Raw genomic sequence first — 19,669 nt, 5'->3', positions numbered from 1 at the left:
GTTCACTGGCTTCCCATCTGGACACGCATCAAATTCAAGACAGCTCCGTCATTCAGTCAGTCAGTCAGTCAGTCAGTCAGTCAGTCAGTCAGTCTCTCTCTCTCTCTCTCTCTCTCTCTCTCTCTCTCTCTCTCTCTCTCTCTCTCTCTCTCTCTCTCTCTCTCTGAAGAAAATTCCAAACAAAGAACCAACATGAAGAATGACAGTGATGATGTCACATGACATGAGACAGTGGCTGCTTATCTTCATCTGCTGATAATGAGATGTTAGGTAGGTTGGATTGTGTGGGAGTTTTTTTTAAAGTCAGGTAGACTAACTCATGCAGGACACAACAGTAAAGTTAAAGTTCTTGCTTTAATAAGTTCTTCTCAGCATCAATTCCACAGCTGCCTACATCCAGACCAGCCTGTAAGCTGCATCCAGACCAGCCTGCAAGCTACATCCAGCTGCATCCAGACCAGCCTGCAAGCTACATCCAGACCAGCCTGTAAGCTACATCCAGACCAGCCTGTAAGCTGCATCCAGACCAGCCTGCAAGCTGCATCCAGACCAGCCTGTAAGCTGCATCCAGACCAGCCTGTAAGCTACATCCAGACCAGCAAGCTACATCCAGACCAGCCTGCAAGCTGCATCCAGACCAGCCTGTAAGCTGCATCCAGACCAGCCTGTAAGCTACATCCAGACCAGCAAGCTACATCCAGACCAGCCTGTAAGCTACACGGCACAACACTTTATTAACTTAAAGACAAGTCAGCACTTCCACTGAACGGAAAGGTCACACAACACAACACAACAGCCCTCCTATCTACGAGAAGGTGACTTACCTCTGAGAAGAATGTCTCCATTTGAACAAAAGCCCGACCTCCAGTCTCTTTGTAGTGTGACTCCAGGTAGGCTACCACAGCACAGAGAGGAACATGTACGTCGCGTTATTCCCAAATGCTTTCCATCCGCGAGCTCCGACCAAATAGAAAGTTCGCCTTCTTTTCCCGGCGCGTGTCGTCGCCTGGGAGCGAGGTGTTGTTCTGGAAGAACCGAGAAGAAACCGCTCGTGCAGGTTTTCCTGTCCCGGGGAAGCCGCTGCTCTGTCGAGTCATTTCAATGGACCCGGCTTAAACAGGGGCGGAGCTTGAGGCCCCCAGCAGAGTGTGTGTGTGTGTGTGTGTGTGTGTGTGTGTGTGTGTGTGTGTGTGTGTGTGTGTGCGTGCGCGTGCGCGTGCGTGCGTGCGAGAGAGAGAGAGAGAGAGAGAGAGAGAGAGAGAGAGAGAGAGAGAGAGAGAGAGAGAGAGAGAGAGAGAGCAGGCTAATGCAGCCATTATGAACCTGTGTGAGCAGGATTGAAGTGATTTGCATGTACTGCGCGGCCTTGCCTGCCCTATTGGCACGCACAATGTCTCCCTCTCTCTCTCCCTCTCCTCTCTCTCCCTCAGCCAGGAGGCCTCAGACTGATGACATCATCACTGATGACATCATCAATGTCATCAGTGTGTGTGTCTGTCTCTTGTGTGTGTTTGTGTGTGCCTGTCTGTCTCTTGTGCGTGTGTGTATGTGTGCATCACTGATGATGTCACAATGCCTCTGACATCACTGATGATGTCACAATTTATGACATCACTGATATATGTGTGTGTGTGTACACATTTCCCTGTTAAGACTATAAACCTATGATCTGAGGATTAGACCCATGAATTCTCATCTCTCAGAATGGACTACCACCGTTTGTTTCCTGTTTGTTTCCCATTATGGTATTCAAGCGCCATCTTGTGTCCTTTAAAGGATATGACGTTATCACAATCTTTCATTTCACAGGAGAGCATCTACCCCAAAATAAGAGAGAAAAAGTATCTACAAATGCATTTATTATAATTAGACCAAGATAAAAATCATTACATCTCATGTCATGTTTCTTTCTCTGTTAGGGTTTCAGCCATTTTCTAGGGTTAATACAAAAACGAATTATGGTAACACTTTACTTGGATAGTCCGCCTACAGATAGTCTACAGTATTAGTAATGTTTCAACAGCTTATTAGTTGACATTCAACAATTCATCAATTCAGCTTTGTCTGTAGATGTTTAACAGATGATCTATAGAGTATATGTGACAATTCATGAACATATCTACATCTTTTCATAATAAATTAGTTGAACTTGAACTATGCACTCAACCTATACTTTACAGATGTTTCACGAATATTCAACAAACAATTTGTAAACCATTTAATATTTGTTGAAGCTTCTAATTATCAGTGATTCGAATTATCAGCTCAGAATAAATTAGAACATGAGCTATGCACTCAACCTCTACAAATGTTCAAAAACCTGCAACGGCAATGGAACCCTGTGGAGCCTGAGCTTTGGGCCTTGAGTGTCTGACTCTAGCCGGCTGACCCTGTTTACATTTTAAAAACTCCGACATTTCACACAACTTTAACACGACATGCATATATTATACATCAAACCCTTGAGGTAGCCTAGTTCCTGCTCTCGCTCAGAATGTCAAAATATAAGCGATGTGATGTATAGTTTCTGAGATATTAACATTTGTTTGGCATAACTCACACTAGTTTAAGTTGATTAGGTGCACCTGGGCCCAGTGCACTCAGGGAGACCATTTTGTGTCTCTCCCTCCTCCTTGTTTAATGTAGTTTGAGTTTGTGTTGGCTAGTTAGTTTGAGTTGGTTTTAACTAGGGATGCACGATATATCGCCAATCATAATGGATTACTGGAAATAATGACCTTCAGGTGAATGATTAAGCCCTCCGCTGCGCGTCGGGCTCAATCCACCTGTCGGTCATTATTTCGCCAGTAATCACCGGCTCACTATCCATTATCCCGCTTAGAACACGGCCTACAACTAAATCATTCAATAATCTGACAAAAATAATTATTCAAATAGATTTTTTAATAGCGTTTTCAACGACAAAGCGGTTTCATTCGTAATTGGCACACAAGACACCACAGCTGCAACTGGTTGGCCTAATTAGTAGTGTTTGCTGACAAAAAGCTCTTATCAACTGATTAATCCAGGTGTGGCAGAGCAGCGGTCGGTTGTCGAGAAATAATGACCGGTGAATCTTGTTGATTGACCAATCAGAATCGAGTATTCAAGAGAGCCGTGTTCTAAATATATATTATGTATATGTGTGTGTATATATACACATATATGTGATGAAGGTGGCAGCACTCTGGATCTGGAGCAGAAGTGGGACATGATGCCTCCTGCGATGATGCGGTCCGTGCTCGTCTCCAGCGCCTGTCCTTGGAACCCCTTCTTGTCTACAGGCACGATGTAGAGGCAGGAAGATGCGATGGCGTCGTTGGCTCGCCCTTTCAGGCTCTTCTGTTCGTAAACTTGTTTGAAGACCTTCTGTCGATGATATTGTTAGGTAGGTTGATGCGGTCGGCCATGGCGGTGATCTCTTTGAAGGCGATAAGCCTGGTCCTCACTCCTCCTCACTCCTCAGCCTGGGGAAAGCAGCAACAGAGGGCCCTCCACACCCTGGAGCCGAATCTGCCAATCAGTGCAGGTCTGAATTCTGCAAGAAAAGTCATTTGAAGTTGAGTCAAATGGTCACCCTGCTCAACATGAGGAAACATACTATGAGGCAGAAATATTAATACATTTGTACAGATCAAATGTGTATCTTACTTTTTGGCTTGACCACAGTAGGGGCAGCGGTGGAAGCCCCGTCAGCTGGGCCAGTGGTGGAAGTTGTCATGGCAACATCCATGGTCAGGAAGGCCTCTCTCACACTGCAAGAAATATGACAGTCAATCAATCAATCCATCAATCAATACATCAATCCATCATTCCTATCATCCATCCAGCCCCTGTCCAACCATGTGTTTTGTCTGTTAACAGCATTCACACCAAGACACACAACAGGCACACACACTGACACACACACTGACACACACACTGACACACACACACACACACACACACACACACACACACACACACACACACAACAGGCACACACACTGACACACACACTGACACACACACACACACACACACACACACACACACACACACACACACACACACACACACACACACACACAGGGAGCTGGCAAGATAAACCACTCTTACTCTTGTTACCTGCCTTGCTCAACCAAATTGTCACTTTTCATAATTGGTAACATTTTTGAGAACATTTTGAGAGGTCTATTTTTCTATAACAGCAATATTGGATTCTTAACAGCTAGAACAGTCTGGTAAGTTCTGAACATTACATCACTTTGCTGTAATGCAGGCTGCCTTTAAAACAAAGAAAACACTTAGGCCATATCACGATATTACAATATCCAAAATCTAAGACGATATCTAGTCTTATATCATAATATCGATCGATAATATCGATAAAATGCCCAACCCTATTTTGTGATGTTGCTGATGTATAGCATCTTGTGCGTCTTGTGTGTGTGTGTGTGTGTGTGTGTGTGTACTGTCAGCGTGGTTGTCCTTCCATCCATACATGTCTTCTCTCTCTGACATTTGAAGGATGTCTGTCTCTCCCTGCCTCTCCCAGGCTTTGGAACAAGGTAATTGCTCCAGGCTGGTGTGTGTGTGTGTGGAGGCGGGGTTGGGGGCATGTTTAACTCTGCTACCCCAGTGATAGCTGTCACATCCTGGGTAAGCGAAGATGCCCTCTCACCCTGTGGAGGGGAGCAGAGGTGTGGAGCTATGGAAAGCAGACGGCCAGTGATGGATGGGAAATGTCACAATTCTCTTGGTGCCTTTAGACAGTGATTGGTGAGCATGCTGTGTTGAGTAGAACAGACTACATGCTAGGCATTCAGATATACATACACACATATGCTAGGGATGGGCATTTCTAGCAAAAACACTATTCGAAATTCGCTGGCCAAATTCGAATTTAATTCGAAATTCGAAATTCGAAAAAAAAATGTAAAAAAAAAAACTTTTTTTTTTTTTGTGTGAGTGAAATGTTGCATTGTCTCCCCTGATTCTAAGTCTACGGCTTTATTAATTAATATAAAAAGCTTCTGCTGTGGATTTTTAGCTCAAACAAGCATTGCACCACTGAAGTAAAGAACATGTTACATGACATTGACATTTTCGAAAATAAAAAACAGTTTTGACAATCATGAGTGGTTCATTAAATATTTAGTAGGCTCAGGTCTGAGTGCCAAAGGGGTGCCAAAGTCACCCCCTCTCCCTCTTCATGGGATTTCATCCGCCATTCATTTTTCCATAAACCTTGCTTAAAATGCTTATAAAAATTGTTTTACTTGCTCAAACCAAGCGATTTGACTATACTTAGAAATAATCAGGGGAGACAATGCAACATTTCACTCAAATTTTTTTTTTTTTTTTTTTTTTTTTTTTTTTCGAATTTCAATAATAAAAGTCGACCTTGATAATAACAACGATTATTCGAAAATTCGAAATTCGATGCCCATCCCTAACATATGCACACTTGCTCGATTGCTCACTCACTCACACTAGGTGCTGGCACTACAGCGTTTCCCCTAGGAAGCTCACGAGGGAAAAACTGTTTTGCAATTATTATTATGTTTTGCTTGCAAAGCACGCCCTGCCTAGTCCTGTCCTGTCTAGTAGGAGATCCAGTCATTAAAATTGTATTTGGCAATAGCGATGTAATGGTATGAAATATGGCCCATCAAAAAAACTAGGGGTGACCCCCAAATAGTCGATGATTAGTTCAAAGTAGGGATGCACCGATCGATCGGCACGTGACCGGAAATGGCCGATTTTCACGTGATCGGCCTCGATCGGTGATCTGCGCCGGTCACTCTAAATAGCCGATTCTGTGAGCCGATTTTCACATGACGTGCGCGCACCCCAAAGCACCGAGACAGGCACCCAGCCACCACACCACACATGCCAGCATACCTTCCTCGTTGTGGAATTTTTTCACCGTCAGTGAAGTAGACAAAGCTCGCAGTTTGTCACACATGCTAGTCGAAAATAAGCCGTGGAGACAGAGATGCGGCCAAGTCCCGCTCGGCTGGAGTCCAGTCTGAGTGGCTCTCTTCACCTCACTGGCCCCTCTCTCTCTGCTCTCTCTCCCCGGGAAGCGGTGCTCCAGCAACCCGCCACCGCACACAGCCGGCTTGACGAGGTGAACGCGAGCATTGTGTCCAGTATAACCATTCCCCGACCTGCATTCTCCATTCCACATCAGCGCTGCTGCCTCAGCCTGTCAGTCATGTTGTAACGTGGATACAGGAGAGACTATTTGTTTCGTATTGCAAATAGAACGCAAGACTCACAAGTGTGCAAGGTTTTCTGTGCGTGACGATATTTTTTCGGATGGCAGATAAAAATACGCATACAAAACTTCGGACTGTGTGTAAACTCCGCCTGATATTCAGACTGAAGATCGTTACTGTAACTCATAAACTCATTTCCCCTCTACTCAAGAGGACTGGTCTGGAGCCAGGCTATAAACTCCTTGTTCATGGATCATTTTGATGTTCTGTTGCACCTGTTTTCTTTTGGAAAAGTAAATGCATGATAGCTGTGGGATATAGGCTATTGGATTTAATTTAATTTTTGTATTCATTGTATTTGCACAAAAAAGCTCTGTCCAGTAGCCTAACCTGGAACACTTTTATTTTGAGATGTGTTTGAGTGAGATGGTCCTACTTCATGCAAATGATAAGATGATAAGTTGATGATAAGTTCTTTTAATCTTTTATGTTCTTTTAATCTTTTATTTACTTATTTTTTTTATTCCCCTTTTAATTTTTTATTATTTTAATTATTTTATCTTATTTTTATTTTATTTTTACTCTGTAAGCATTTTGGGATTTTGTCCAAAATGAAAAGTGCTATACAAATACAATCTATTATTATTATTATTATTAAGAATTGTTCTATGTATCTTAATTTTCAAACAAAGTTACAAAAACGTTTGTGTAAGCTGTCAATTGTTGTTCTTAGAAAGAAAATCAGAATCGGCAAAAATAGGTATCGGCAAGTCAGACTATTCAAAAATCGGAAATCGGAATCGGCCAAGAAAATGGCAATCGGTGCATCTCTAGTTCAAAGGAGCCTGATTTGACTGTCAATCTCACAGTTGAATAGTGGCAACAAGGATCTTTCCATTCTGGCTATATGCTGGTGCGGAATGTCTCCTTTTATATAGAATTGCTTGGATATATACTGTACTATTGGACAAACAACCAAACAAAAACAATGCATTCAGCTCCTATCATGATAAGCTTAATGACACTGGGGTAAAAGGTTCTTAAAGTCAAACTCTGTATGTGGTTGCCATATTTTGGAGATGTGTAAGAATCTGCCTTTGCTCTTGTAGTAAATGTTATCCAACGTATGGTAGCACTAGCTTGAGAGTTCATTCCACCAGTGAACTACAGCTGGGGGATTGGATGCTTTCCAATTTAAAGCTATGCATTTCCTAGCTGCCAACATGGCAAGATCTATGTATTTACTTTGAATGCATTGTTTTTGTTTGGTTGTTTGTCCAATAGTCTTGTTTGTTCTTGGATTATTGTGTATCTTATGCAGTTTTCTTGTTTTGTTTTGTTGTGTTTTGATGTACTTTGTGGGGGGTATGGGATATGATAGTCCATGTATGTCGTGTAAATACCTAATGTTCTTTCTTAAAGATAAAAAACAAAACAAAAAAAACGACTAGTCGACTACTAAGCACAGTGTCGACTAGTGGTTTTACTAGTCGACTAGTCGACTAGTCTGTGAATGCCCTAGCACACACGTGTGAGTGATGTGTCAAGTCAGGTCAAGTCATTTATTTGTATAGCACATGTCATACACAGGTGACTGAAGTGCAGAGACAGAAACTCAGCAAGAGGTCCGGGTCATGAACAGTTCAGTGGAGCCATCTAGTGGTGAACCGGGGCTATAGCAAGTAAACAGGGAAGAGCATCACATAACAGAAACTTTTTAAGTCACAAGTCACAACTATTTGTTGGTGTGTGTGTGTGTGTGTGTGTGTGTGTGTGTCACAACTATTTGTGTGTGTGTGTATGTGTGTGTGTGTCTGTGTGTGTGTGTCACAACTATTTGTTGGTGTGTGTGTGTGTGTGTGTGTGTGTGTGTGTCACACAACTATTTGTTGGTGTGTGTCCTTGGCCCACTGACTTGTCTTTATAGCTTGACTTTAGATTGGACTCATGCTCAGGTGGAGCTCGAGCTCGAGAATATTGTTGAACAAGACTAAAGTAACTGGGAACCTAGTATATAGCTGGGCGGTGTGTGATGTGTTTTTACTGTTACTAGAGAAACGCCCGTCCCTGTGTGACTGGCCATTTAGTCAGTCCTCGCTCACAGAGTTGGCATGCAGTCCCTCCTCCCTCTCCACAGAGGGTTTTCATAGTCCATTTCCCTGGCTGATTCCAAATCCACTCAGGTGTGCTCCTCCACTCAGGTGTCTTCCATCAGTAGCTAAGGAATGGAGCGCTCCATGGTGCTGAACTGTATTGACTCATTTTGGCCCCACCAATGAGCTATTTTTGCCCATTTTGTCGGCCCCAATTACCTAATTCAAAAATCCTGCTCAGTTAGGTCACCCACAGGGGTGCTCTTTATACTTCCACAAAGATTCAGCGCCATCGCATGTAAAATGGCATAGCTGTGGCTGAACACAATTTCTGCTCTCTCACGCTCACACTCGCACACACACACAGAATTGGCATTCTTATTATAGGATATTATACTTATCTAACCATTTATGTTACTTTGCACAGCCCATGGGTGTGTCACAGTCGAAACAGCCGGTGTAACGTCATCACTCACTCACTCAGCGACATTTGGGGTTTGTAGAGCTGGGCCGTTCCGCCCAGCTAAAAATGTTATTAATGAGTAGATTAATCACTGTGTGGGGCTTTAGTTGGATTTAGGCACAACTGGATACATATATACCGTATATATGTATCCAGTTGTTATATACGTCTAATTCGACTTCATTTTCTATTGTGCCCCAATTCTTTTATTATATTTAATGTTTTCTTTTACTATTCCTATTTATTACTTACTTTTATATTTGTTGATTGGTATCTGTAACCTGTTCAGCACTGTAGTCAAAGGTGGTTGTTTAAATGTGCTATAGAAAATTAGAAATAAACAGACTTGACTGATCCCCCCCCTTCCCCAGTATTTTTTCGAGGCCCTCAACTTTCGGTCCCAAGTCAACCCTGAATTCTCTACAGCGAGACAGATTTTCACACGTACGCGCGTGCGCACACACACACACACACACACACACACAGCTACTCACCCCCAGGTCCATCAGTGTTCTAAGTGCGGTGCGTGCAGCTTCCTCCGTGCAGCTCTCTATGAGATATGGTGCAAACAAAGATGCACATGAATCAATATAACACACAGATATCCAAAATAGAAAAAGCAGGGAGCTAGAACAAAGCCATTATCAGAGGGATTGATGTACTTTTTTTTTTAATATTGTGTATTATTGTATTATTGGGTGTCATTTGGGTATTTTCTGGTTGTCTTATATGAGGAGAGAAAGAGAGCATGGCATTTCAGTCTGATAAAGACTGAATCAGTGGGAAGAGGCATAATGATGGGCTTTTAGAGTGGGGGTGCAGAGAAAATGTGTGTGTGTGTGTGTGTGTGTGTGTGTGTGTGTGTGTGTGTGTGTGTGTGTGTGTGTGTGTGTGTGTGTGTGTGTGTGTGTGTGTGTGTGTGTGTGTGTGTGCGTAAATGAGTATGAATATTAGTGCTGGGTGAGGATGTGGTGTTGTTCTCACCGTAGTGTCGTTTGTTCTTATCTGCTGTGTCACATAGATGGGTGTGTATCTGAGCGACACACTGCGCCTCTGCAGGGGGGAAAAAACACAGAAATGGAGCCAATTATTCCACTCAAAGGGAGGTGGGGGATGTAAACTCAGTCTACCAAGATATTATATTGTGTGAGTGCTTTTGGTTTAATGACAATGCTATAGTAAAAAAAATACTCATGACAGGTAGGTGAGTCAGCAGGTAATAGCAAATGGGAGAAATGGCTTAGTGCAGTGGTTCTCAAACTTTTTCTGTCATGCCTCACTTTGGAGGAGGAAAAATGTTCATGCCCCACCGCCCCAACAAAATTGTAACAAAATGGTCCAAGTTTAACTTTCATTGAAATAACATCAAGATCATTGCTTTCTATTTTCTTTCACTAATGTTGTCCAAATAAAAAAACGACTTCCATTTCAACTTTATAAATTACTTTTTGTGACATTTTGTGACTAGATTGCTCCATCTTTAACTTAAAACTAGATTGTTCCAACAGACAAAAATCAAATAAAAATTTACAATCACTTTGTTGGAACAATATCAATAAAGTTCTATCTGTGCGAAGACGAACAAATATTTGACAAGAAAAATGAGCAAGTCCATTTGTGAGAGGAGTGGACTAAGTCTTATTCACTGCATTAGTTGCTGCAATGTCTCCAAGTGTCTTTTTAATTTGTTGGGTTTTATACTGTCCACTGCCAGAGTTTTCAGACATAAACCACAGACTGGTCTCCTGATCTCCTACCACATTCCCTGTGAATCTCAGAGCAAGATAGGCGTCGTCATATTTTCTTCTTGCCTTGTGTTGTTTTGGTTGATTACCGTCACCCGACTCAGTCTTGTTTGTCTCGGAAGCACCGCCTGCTTTTCTTTTTGCCCCTGTCAAATGTCTCTTCATTCTGACTGCACACTACTTTTAATGTACACCGTCTCCAGAACAGACGTAGTACGCCTCCGGTACGGTTGTGAACAGACCCACACTTATGTAATCTGTCAGACGTATGCGAGATCCGACAAAAATAGAACAGGTGCGTAATGTTTCCGTACCGCATGTATCGCCCATCAATTAACATGGGCGAGAGTCGATCCAGCTTTTTCACCGGATCCGCAACGCAGCCATAACGAATCTGGTGTACATTGCCTGTTACACTCCACTGTCTGAAATGAATGAACGTGAAGTCAGTGGGGAAGCGGGGTTTGTTTATTCCTCCGCTGTGAAAAGAAGTCCGACGCCAAAACCACATGTGCACGTCAAAATGGTCAAAACATTGGTTCCGCGCTGTATTTCTGCGCCCCACCTGTAATCTCACTGCGCTCCACAGTTTGAGAAACGCTGGCTTAGGGCAAAACATGAATATCAAAGACAAGGAACTCTTGGTTTAATAACAATGCTAATAAATACTCCTGACAGGTGGGTGAGTCAGCTCAGCAGGTCATAGCAAATGGGGGAAATGGCTTAGGGCGAAACATGAATATCAAAGACATGGACCTGTGATAAACAATCATGACGAGTTGATATTATCATGAACAAGCTATTCTCTATTAGTCTATACATTCACTCACATCTCACCACACCCACACACACACACACACACACACACACACACACACACACAGTTGTTAAAGTGCTAAAGACAAGAGAATGCCTCCTTCTGTCCCTTAACAGACGATAACAATACAACTAATGAACATCACAATAATCATCATGGATAAGCATTATTCCGGCTTAGACACATACACACGCACGCACATGCGTGCGCACACACATGGACACACACCTGGCAGAGGTGTATGTAGGAGGTCCAGGCCCTCTGTGGTCCAACACAGTGCCCTCAGATGGCCAGCCAGCATACTGCAGAGGAAGAAGAGCATCTCTGGACACTGAGTAGGCTGGCTCAACTAGAAAAGGAGACAGAAATGACAGAAACTGGATGGAAAAGGCAAAATAATGGAGGGCATTGCAAGAATTAAAGGGCATTTTTAAAGGACTATTTTCATGTCAAATGAAACCTCTGAGAACAGTAGAAAATTGTAGGGAAGATGGGAGGGAGAGAGAAGACAGCATATGCCAAAGGCTGACTGACAGATGTTAGATGTATGGCCATTATATTGCAATACATGTAATGGTATGTGCCTCACTGAGCCACTGTTTATGTGTTGGCTGGGTGTTTGTGTGTCTCCTCAGCAGTGGCGGTTGGTAACACAGGCGATGTAGAGAAGGTGGACAAAATACCCAGAACACCTAACATGAAAATAGTAGGGCTGGGCGATAAAACAATATATCTGCAATCAATACAATAAGAAAATACTTTGATAAAATGTTTCACTCAGGGCTAGCTCATAAACAGCCTATCATGTCCCTTGATAGTGTGCTACGAGTTGCGCACAAACAGCCAATCTATTTTCTTCTTTTTTATATTTTATTTTCAATTTTTTATAGAACAATATACAGACAAGACAAACAGGCTCAGACACAGGAAAAGAAAGGGAAAAAAACCATACATACATCATTGACATTCAACAATACAACATAGCGCTATCAGCGATATCGTGTAAACAGCCAATCATTTAACGTGCTCCCTCCCCAGCTCATAAACATCATCATCATCATCATCATCATCAGTCGACTGCGGAGCAGGCGACCACAAGCTCAGTCACTTGAGATTCTGAAAGGAGCCCTTCGTTGTCCCCAAGCAATTGTCACCCCATTCAATCGTCGTTATCAGCGTCTTATCACCCCATTCATATCTGCTAGTAGGCAGCCTACTGACCTGCTAGTAGGCGCAGAAGGTTGTTATCAGCGATTCGTTATCAGGAGAGGTTTCCATTTTCGTATTTTAATGCGTTTTGTTGCTTAATTCTAATTCTAACGCTAAACCTAACCCTAACCCTCACCCTAACCCTAAGTTGTTTTATTTGCCTAAATATAAAGTTGTTTGATAACGGCCATTGAAACCTACTAGCAGGTTGATCAAAGATAGGAATGGGGCTGATGACGAACCTACTGAATCTATGGGTGACAACAGTCAGATCGGGTGTCTGCATTTGATATTTTATCCATGTGTTTAATGCCAAGCATTATTCTATATAGCATGATGTTGCAAAAGAGTTGATCTTCTTTACCATGTCTTTGGAGTTTACCCATGATTCATAACCGTACAGGAGCACAGTGATATCCTCCAGATATTTTCCAGCTTCCAGAATGTCCACCATGCAAGTGCTTTCCTTCGTTTCATAAACAGCCTAGCATGTCCCTCCTTGATAATGGAGTGTGCTACACATGACACACAAAAAGCCAATCATTAGGTGTGTTGTTTGCAGGCTAACCCTAACCATATTGACGTTAGCCAGGTTAACTCCTTTTATAATTTGTAATGACTATTCAAATATTTGAAAATTATGAGCCATCTCCAATACCCACCTGTCTCACTGTGCGTATAGACTAGCGTATGCCTTCATAAATTATCAACCATAAAAGTTCAATAACGTTCACATCTGGCCAGTAGGGCCAGATGTTATTAAAGATGCTGCATTCCAACGTTCATGAAACCTCTCTTAATTAATTGATTAATAATAATAATAATGGTAATAATTGCTTACATTTATATAACGCTGTTCTAAGTACTCAAATCGCTTCACATATATAATAATCTTTAATTATTATCATTATTATTACCTTGTAATCATTGCTTGTAATATGGAAACATGTGGGAGGAGTGTTTACACCGTAAAGTGCAGCTGCTTCTGTAAAATGGCCTCATATTTCCTGGTGGTTAAATGACCGTGTAGAGCAATCATCCAATGTAATGAGTCGCACCAAATGGCCGCCCATATTCTTACAGCATGTTGAAAAGTTTATAACAGACAACGTAGGCTGTAGGCAATCCTCTGGCTGTCTCCAAATTCATCCAGATGGAGGAAAAAGGCTGAAATAAAACTCATCAGACCGTATTATTTTCTCTGTCTTTTTTGCTCAGGGGTTTTCAAGACATGCATCTTTACGCATTGCTTCGGATACAAAGGCTTTACAAATTGCAGCTCTGCCACTAATACCAGGTCTGTGAAGCTCATAATGTCGCTTTGTTGACATGGTTTCACAAAGGTGTTGATTCAATTCTGTGGTCATTTTCCAGGCCATAGTTTTGTGGTTGCAATGAATATTCAAAACAGCAACATCATCACGATCAAAACAATAAATCATAGTCATTTAGTTTTGTGGTTGTTATGAAAAAAAGTTGCAATGCAATTTTATGCATCAATTTATTTATGTACTTAATTCATTTAACGTTTTGAAAAGCGTAATAATTTTGGTTTATTGGGCCATCATATTCAGGTAACAGATTACACTGTATGGAACCTTTGGGAATTGGTCAAACATGTGACAAAGTGCACTTTTATTTTTAATTTTTATACATTTGATACGTTGAAATGTTGCAAAAAGTGTGTTTTTGCACCTCATGTTGCTTTGAAATAGAGCCCAACCGATTTATCTGTCTATATATTGGGCTGATACTGGCCTGATTTGGCCTATCACAGATATATTGGTATCGGCGTGAGATGCGCCAATATGAAAACTTTTTTCTTACAGAATATATAATGCAGAAAACGTGCTTGGGGACCAGCAGAGCAGGCTCGGACTTCATTGTTTACAATACTCTCAGCACAACCAACTCTGTTGAGAAGATGTTTATCTGATATATTTTCGCCATTCCATACAGGAGGAATATATGCAACAGAGAGCCTGCATGTGTGCCTGTGAGGAGGCGGGGGCAGTGGGCAACTCGCTCCACCACGCAGCAGACAGAGAGCGAGACACAGAGAGAAGTAGCGTTCAAAAGTGTTCATAACATTACCTCAGTAAAATCGATGTTTCCTTGCCACAAGTGCGGCAATGTTCACTTGAAACACAAGAAATCTGTCTAAACACTTCGCGAAATGCATGAAAATGCAGGCGGAGAAACGCAGTTCTCCTCGAATGCCTAGCTCAACAGGGGTGTGTTAATCAGAATCAGAATCAGAAAGACTCTGATTCTGATTGCTATGGGCTTGAGGTCTGGGATGAACGTCATGTTTCCCCGCATGTTTCAACACACCACCGCTTCACGTAAATAAACGTTTTGCTATGTGTTGTCGGGGGTAACATTATATGCAGTCACAGAGTTAACATTAGCTAAATTATATAAACATGGGTTAATGAGTACAAGTAACCATTACCCCAGCTGATTGTTTTGCTATGGGTGCTTGCTTTCATAAAGTCAATCTAAAATGGTCAGAGCAGCATCTGAGCTGTGGTTCAGAAATTCATTTTCAGAGCGCTCAGAGGAGGGGGGACGATTTAGTGATTTGCAGTTGCAGGCAAAGTCCTTTAACGAGCTATGCGTCTTCTGATCATTTGACTTTTTCTTACATTCAGACACTTTTTGCTCTGTGAGGAAAAGCTCCGCTCTGTCTGTCTGTCTACCTGCCTAGTCTGTCTCTCTGCTTGTCTGTCTGCCTGAATGTTTATTCATTTTTATTCTTTATTCTTCATTTCTAGAATTGGTTGACATTGACAATGTATAATAATGTTAAATATACTTTAATAAAGTTATTTGAATTTAAATATTCTCAGATTAGGGTCAGAGAGACTAAATCAAATGGGGGTACGTGGCTCTAATATGGACTAAATGAGGAGTCCTCGATATGAAAAAGGTTGAGAATCACTGAGGAGGCACAGAGCACCAACAATGCCAGGACGACTGTTCTTCTGTACCTTGTAGGAACGAGAGTCGGGCTCCTCACAGTCTGAGTCGCTGTGATACGGGTCATCAGAGGTGCTCCAGGACAGGGTGCCCTGCTTCTTCCAGAAATCACAGATAGGAACGTCCCTGGGAATCTACAGAGCAGGGACAGCAGAATGGAAAGACGCAGGGAAATAAGCAGAAAGGGAGAACAAAGAAACCAAATTAAAACAAGAAATACCGCATCGCGGGTTAAGTTAAGTTAAGTTATCCTTTATTTATCCCCATAGGGAAATTCATCCTCTGCATTTAACCCATCCTCTACTAGGAACCTTCCTAGAACAGCCACTGTGCAGCGGCCAGGGACCAACTCCAGTTCTTTCGCCATTGCCTTGGTCAGGAGCACTGACAGGAGTATTAACCCTAACATACAGTACATGTCTTTTGGTGGTGGGAGGAAACCGGAGCACCCGGAGAAAACCCACACGAACACGGGGAGAACATGCAAACTCCACACAGAAAGGACCTGGGACGGACCGGGGTTCGAACCCGGGACCTTCTTGCTGTGAGGCAACAGTGTTAACCACTGAGCCACCATGCCGCGTGTGTATGACTCTGCCAGTAAGTCAGCATTCTACATCCATGTCTGTCCAGACTCATACAAGCACAAATACCTTGAAGCCCAGAGCACAGTGGTGAGGCCATTCAGCCTTATGACACTTTAGGTTCTCAAATTTTTCACATGAAGGACCCCTAAACTGACAAAGATTAGACCACGGACCCCCATTTGATAGGATTTTGTCCCATGGTCCCCCATATGATAATAAGATTGATGCTTTTAGATGTTTTATTACAGAAAGTGTATAAAACCCATGACCAAAATAGTCATTGTGTTACTTATGAATGGAATTATAGTGAAAATAAATTACCCCCATTTGAGAACCACTGCTTTAGGCAATGTTTTGGACTATCTCAACAACACGGCTAATCTTTTTCCACATGGAAAATGGCCCTACCCCTACCGAAACACCACCCACAATCCCCTCAACCACTCATCTAATCAGTTCATCCTTCAGTCCAAATTGATGTTTGAGCTAAATTTGAAGAAATTCCATCATGGCATTCCTGAGATATTGCGTTAACGAGCATGAAAATGGCGGTTGTGAGGTCACAGTGACCTTGAACTTTGACCACCAAAAAGCACAAGAGCCGAAGCTCTTGTGCTTTTTGGACTACAGCGCTGCCGCCATGATGTTGCAGTGGAACAACCTATCAGCCTTCGGTTCTTATCAATGTAAGTTCCTTGGCGCAGAAGTGTGACTACCGTAAATTCCGGACTATAAGCCGCGGCTTTTTTCCCGTTTTTTGGGCTTTTTTGGCCCCTGCGGCTTATATAACGGTGCGGCTTATCTATGGATTTTTTCAGAAAAAAGAAAAAAAAAAACGGAATTCTCTCTTCTTTAGCACTCTTTCTAACTATAAATCCACTTCTGTTTTAATTTCCTCTCTTGCCCTCTTTTCACCACACTGTATGACACTGTATGACACTGTGTGCACTGTAAAAAACAACACAGGTGGTGTTGTGTTATGTTGTTTTGTTGAAATGTTAATAAATGGGAGCTTCCTCAAACAGCCATCTCTTTCCCGACAATCCCCTCTGTGCATGAACCCTTACATATGGTAATTAAACATTAAAACACAATTAAAAAAAAAAAAAAAAAAAAAAAAATACCATTAAAACACCCGCGGCTTATAGTCCGGTGCGGCTTATATATGTAAAAAACAGTCAACTTTGCAGGTGCGGCTTATACACCGGTGCGCCTTATAGTCCGGAATTTACGGTATATAGCAGGCGCTTAGAACATTTTAAATAGAACTAACACCAACCGTTACACAAGAAGAAAAACTGAATGGAGGGAGGCATTAAGGTGTTGGTTGACAAAATTATAACACCTTTTTCTTTGGAAATGTTGAATGAACAACATTTTCCAAAAAAAACAACAGATATATAGTATTTAGAAGTCGAACACTGTATGTTTTGACATGTTGTGTACGTTTATCTTACTTCTTCCATGATCAGGATGCCGCAGCGTACCAGACTGTCCACTGCATCCAAAGCAAAACTCTGAGAGGACTGGCAGGGCTTGTGAGGGAGAGAGAAAGAGAGAGGGACTGGCTAAGTTCAATGGTGAAACAAAGTTCTCGAGGCAGACAGCTTCAACCCATCACATATGGAAGCCCTGCAGCAGGGAGCCAGCTGGCAGGCGCCATAAGATGCGTGGTGGAGATGTAGTTGAGATCAGAGAGGCAGAATGAGAGATGGCCGGGCAGGGGAATGAGAGCACACACACACACACACACACACACACACACACAATTCAAAACCTCTCTCTGCCTGAGATAGAGGCAGCGGGGTAGGATGAATGGCTCCATTAAACATCCATTGAATGAGACCCCACTATGTGTGTGTGTGTGTGTGTGTGTGTGTGTGTGTGTGTGTGTGTGTGTGTGCGTGCGTGCGTGCCTGCGTGTGTGTGTATGAAACCCACCGGCTTAAAGCCTGGAGGCAAGAGATGGCAGAGCTGCAGGGCTCTCTCCGTCAGCTCCGACTGACCAGCACCACATCAAACTTCATGTCCCCTGTGACTTGCTCGCCCTCCACCCCGTCGCTCCGCACCCTGCTGCTGACGCCACTGCCGGCCACCTCGCACAGCATGGCTGACACCGCACACGCTGGTGATACCGCAGTCCGCGTGTGGCTTTTCCATTTTGCGCTGCCTGGGAGGCGGCGCACAAAAAGCACTCCGAAAATAGATGCTGGGTGCGTGAGGCTGTGTGTTACTAGTGTGGGGAGGAGTTTTCAGCTGAGGGGGGGAGAGGGGGGTGGGGCACGCAGGGCAGGACACAACTACACCACGTCACTACATCAGAAAATATTAGCTAGAGTCAGTGAATGTGCTTGAAATGCTTCAGTTCACAAAAGGCTGAATATCTCAGCTTATAATTTGAAATGCCTGAAAACGCTGAAAACAACCTATCTTCTCCGGCTCATAACTAAAGAACGTAAAATGGTATCAATAAACTTTTTTTTGCTGATGATACAATAGAGTCTCCTTGTTCTTTTTGCGTGTTCGGTGTTTACATAGTAATATCACACAATATTCTGTGGGCCTCGAGAAATCACTGAAAACGCTCTGAAACTCTGGCACTGGGAGCGTCGTTCTCCAAAAGTGGCTGGCACTCAATGAGTTAATAAATGTGATATTTTATTCATGACGGTCTGCAAATTTTATTTTCACCTGACCCCCTCCATGGGGAGGTCAAAGCACAGTCAGCCACAGATGAATGCCCTTGAAGCTGTCTGATTTGCCTAGATAATACACTAGCTGCTATTAGTACACTATAATACACTGATGATAATAATAATAGACTGATAATACACTAGCTGCTATTTGACGTCAATCCATACGTGTCATATGTATTGACAATAGGAAATGGACAGAAAATAAGCAACGGGAGCTGAGAGAAGGAACACCTCCAACAGCTAAGAGGGACCTGCGCTGCCACTGGTGACCTGTCTTCACAGCACTGGCTTCTGTTTCTCATTATGTGCAGCGGAAATTATGTACTGTTGAACGTAGCCCACAGCGCTCAAAGCTTTGCATATTTTTAACACTCAAGAGTTTCAAGTGCTAAAACTTTAAATACAGTATTCATGTTTCCATAGTCATATGTCAACAGCAGTAGCCACAGCCAAAACATCCGTCTGCCGCTGCACGTTGACAGAAGGTGCCTGCAGGACAGAGGGCCTAAGGATGATATTTAGGCTTGAATATAGCACAGGACAGTCTGCTACACACGTACACATACACAGTCACTCACCACCTACACTACAGCCTCCAGTATTAAAGAACAGTCTGCTACACACACACACATGCATTGTCACTCACCACCTACAACCTCCAGTATGAAAGTGTGCGTGACAATCTGGGCGTGGAGGGAGAGGCTGAGTGTGGCATCGAGGGAAGGACGGGGAGCAATAAATGGATCTTTCCTAGAAAGAGGAAGGGCGGGAGGCATGGATCAAATGGAAGAAAGGACAGAAAGGGAGACGGGTTTCACCGAAAGGGAAATTGGATTTTTGATTAGAAAAACAGTTTTGCTCTTTACTTCAT

The 19,669-nt window shown here is 42.8% G+C and overlaps 1 pseudogene across 1 annotated transcript in view; it reads right to left on the bottom strand.

Moving 5' to 3' along the window:
* Nucleotides 1-750: 750 nt before the first annotated feature.
* LOC310770774 (glycerol-3-phosphate acyltransferase 2, mitochondrial-like) overlaps nt 751-19,669 on the bottom strand; it is a 56,783-nt pseudogene continuing 37,864 nt past the window's right edge. The window contains exons 17-25 of the transcript in view: nt 19,445-19,548; nt 18,044-18,227; nt 17,560-17,637; nt 15,527-15,649; nt 11,553-11,673; nt 9,747-9,815; nt 9,257-9,312; nt 3,187-3,369; nt 751-762 (exon numbers count right to left, since the gene is read on the bottom strand). The product of the transcript in view is annotated as a glycerol-3-phosphate acyltransferase 2, mitochondrial-like (transcript). The remainder of the gene's footprint in view (nt 763-3,186; nt 3,370-9,256; nt 9,313-9,746; nt 9,816-11,552; nt 11,674-15,526; nt 15,650-17,559; nt 17,638-18,043; nt 18,228-19,444; nt 19,549-19,669) is intronic.

Source organism: Poromitra crassiceps (assembly GCF_964638095.1).
Source record: "Poromitra crassiceps genome assembly, contig: HAP1_SCAFFOLD_224, whole genome shotgun sequence".
NCBI lineage: Eukaryota > Metazoa > Chordata > Actinopteri > Beryciformes > Melamphaidae > Poromitra > Poromitra crassiceps.
This window is presented reverse-complemented; position numbering and strand designations above follow the sequence as displayed.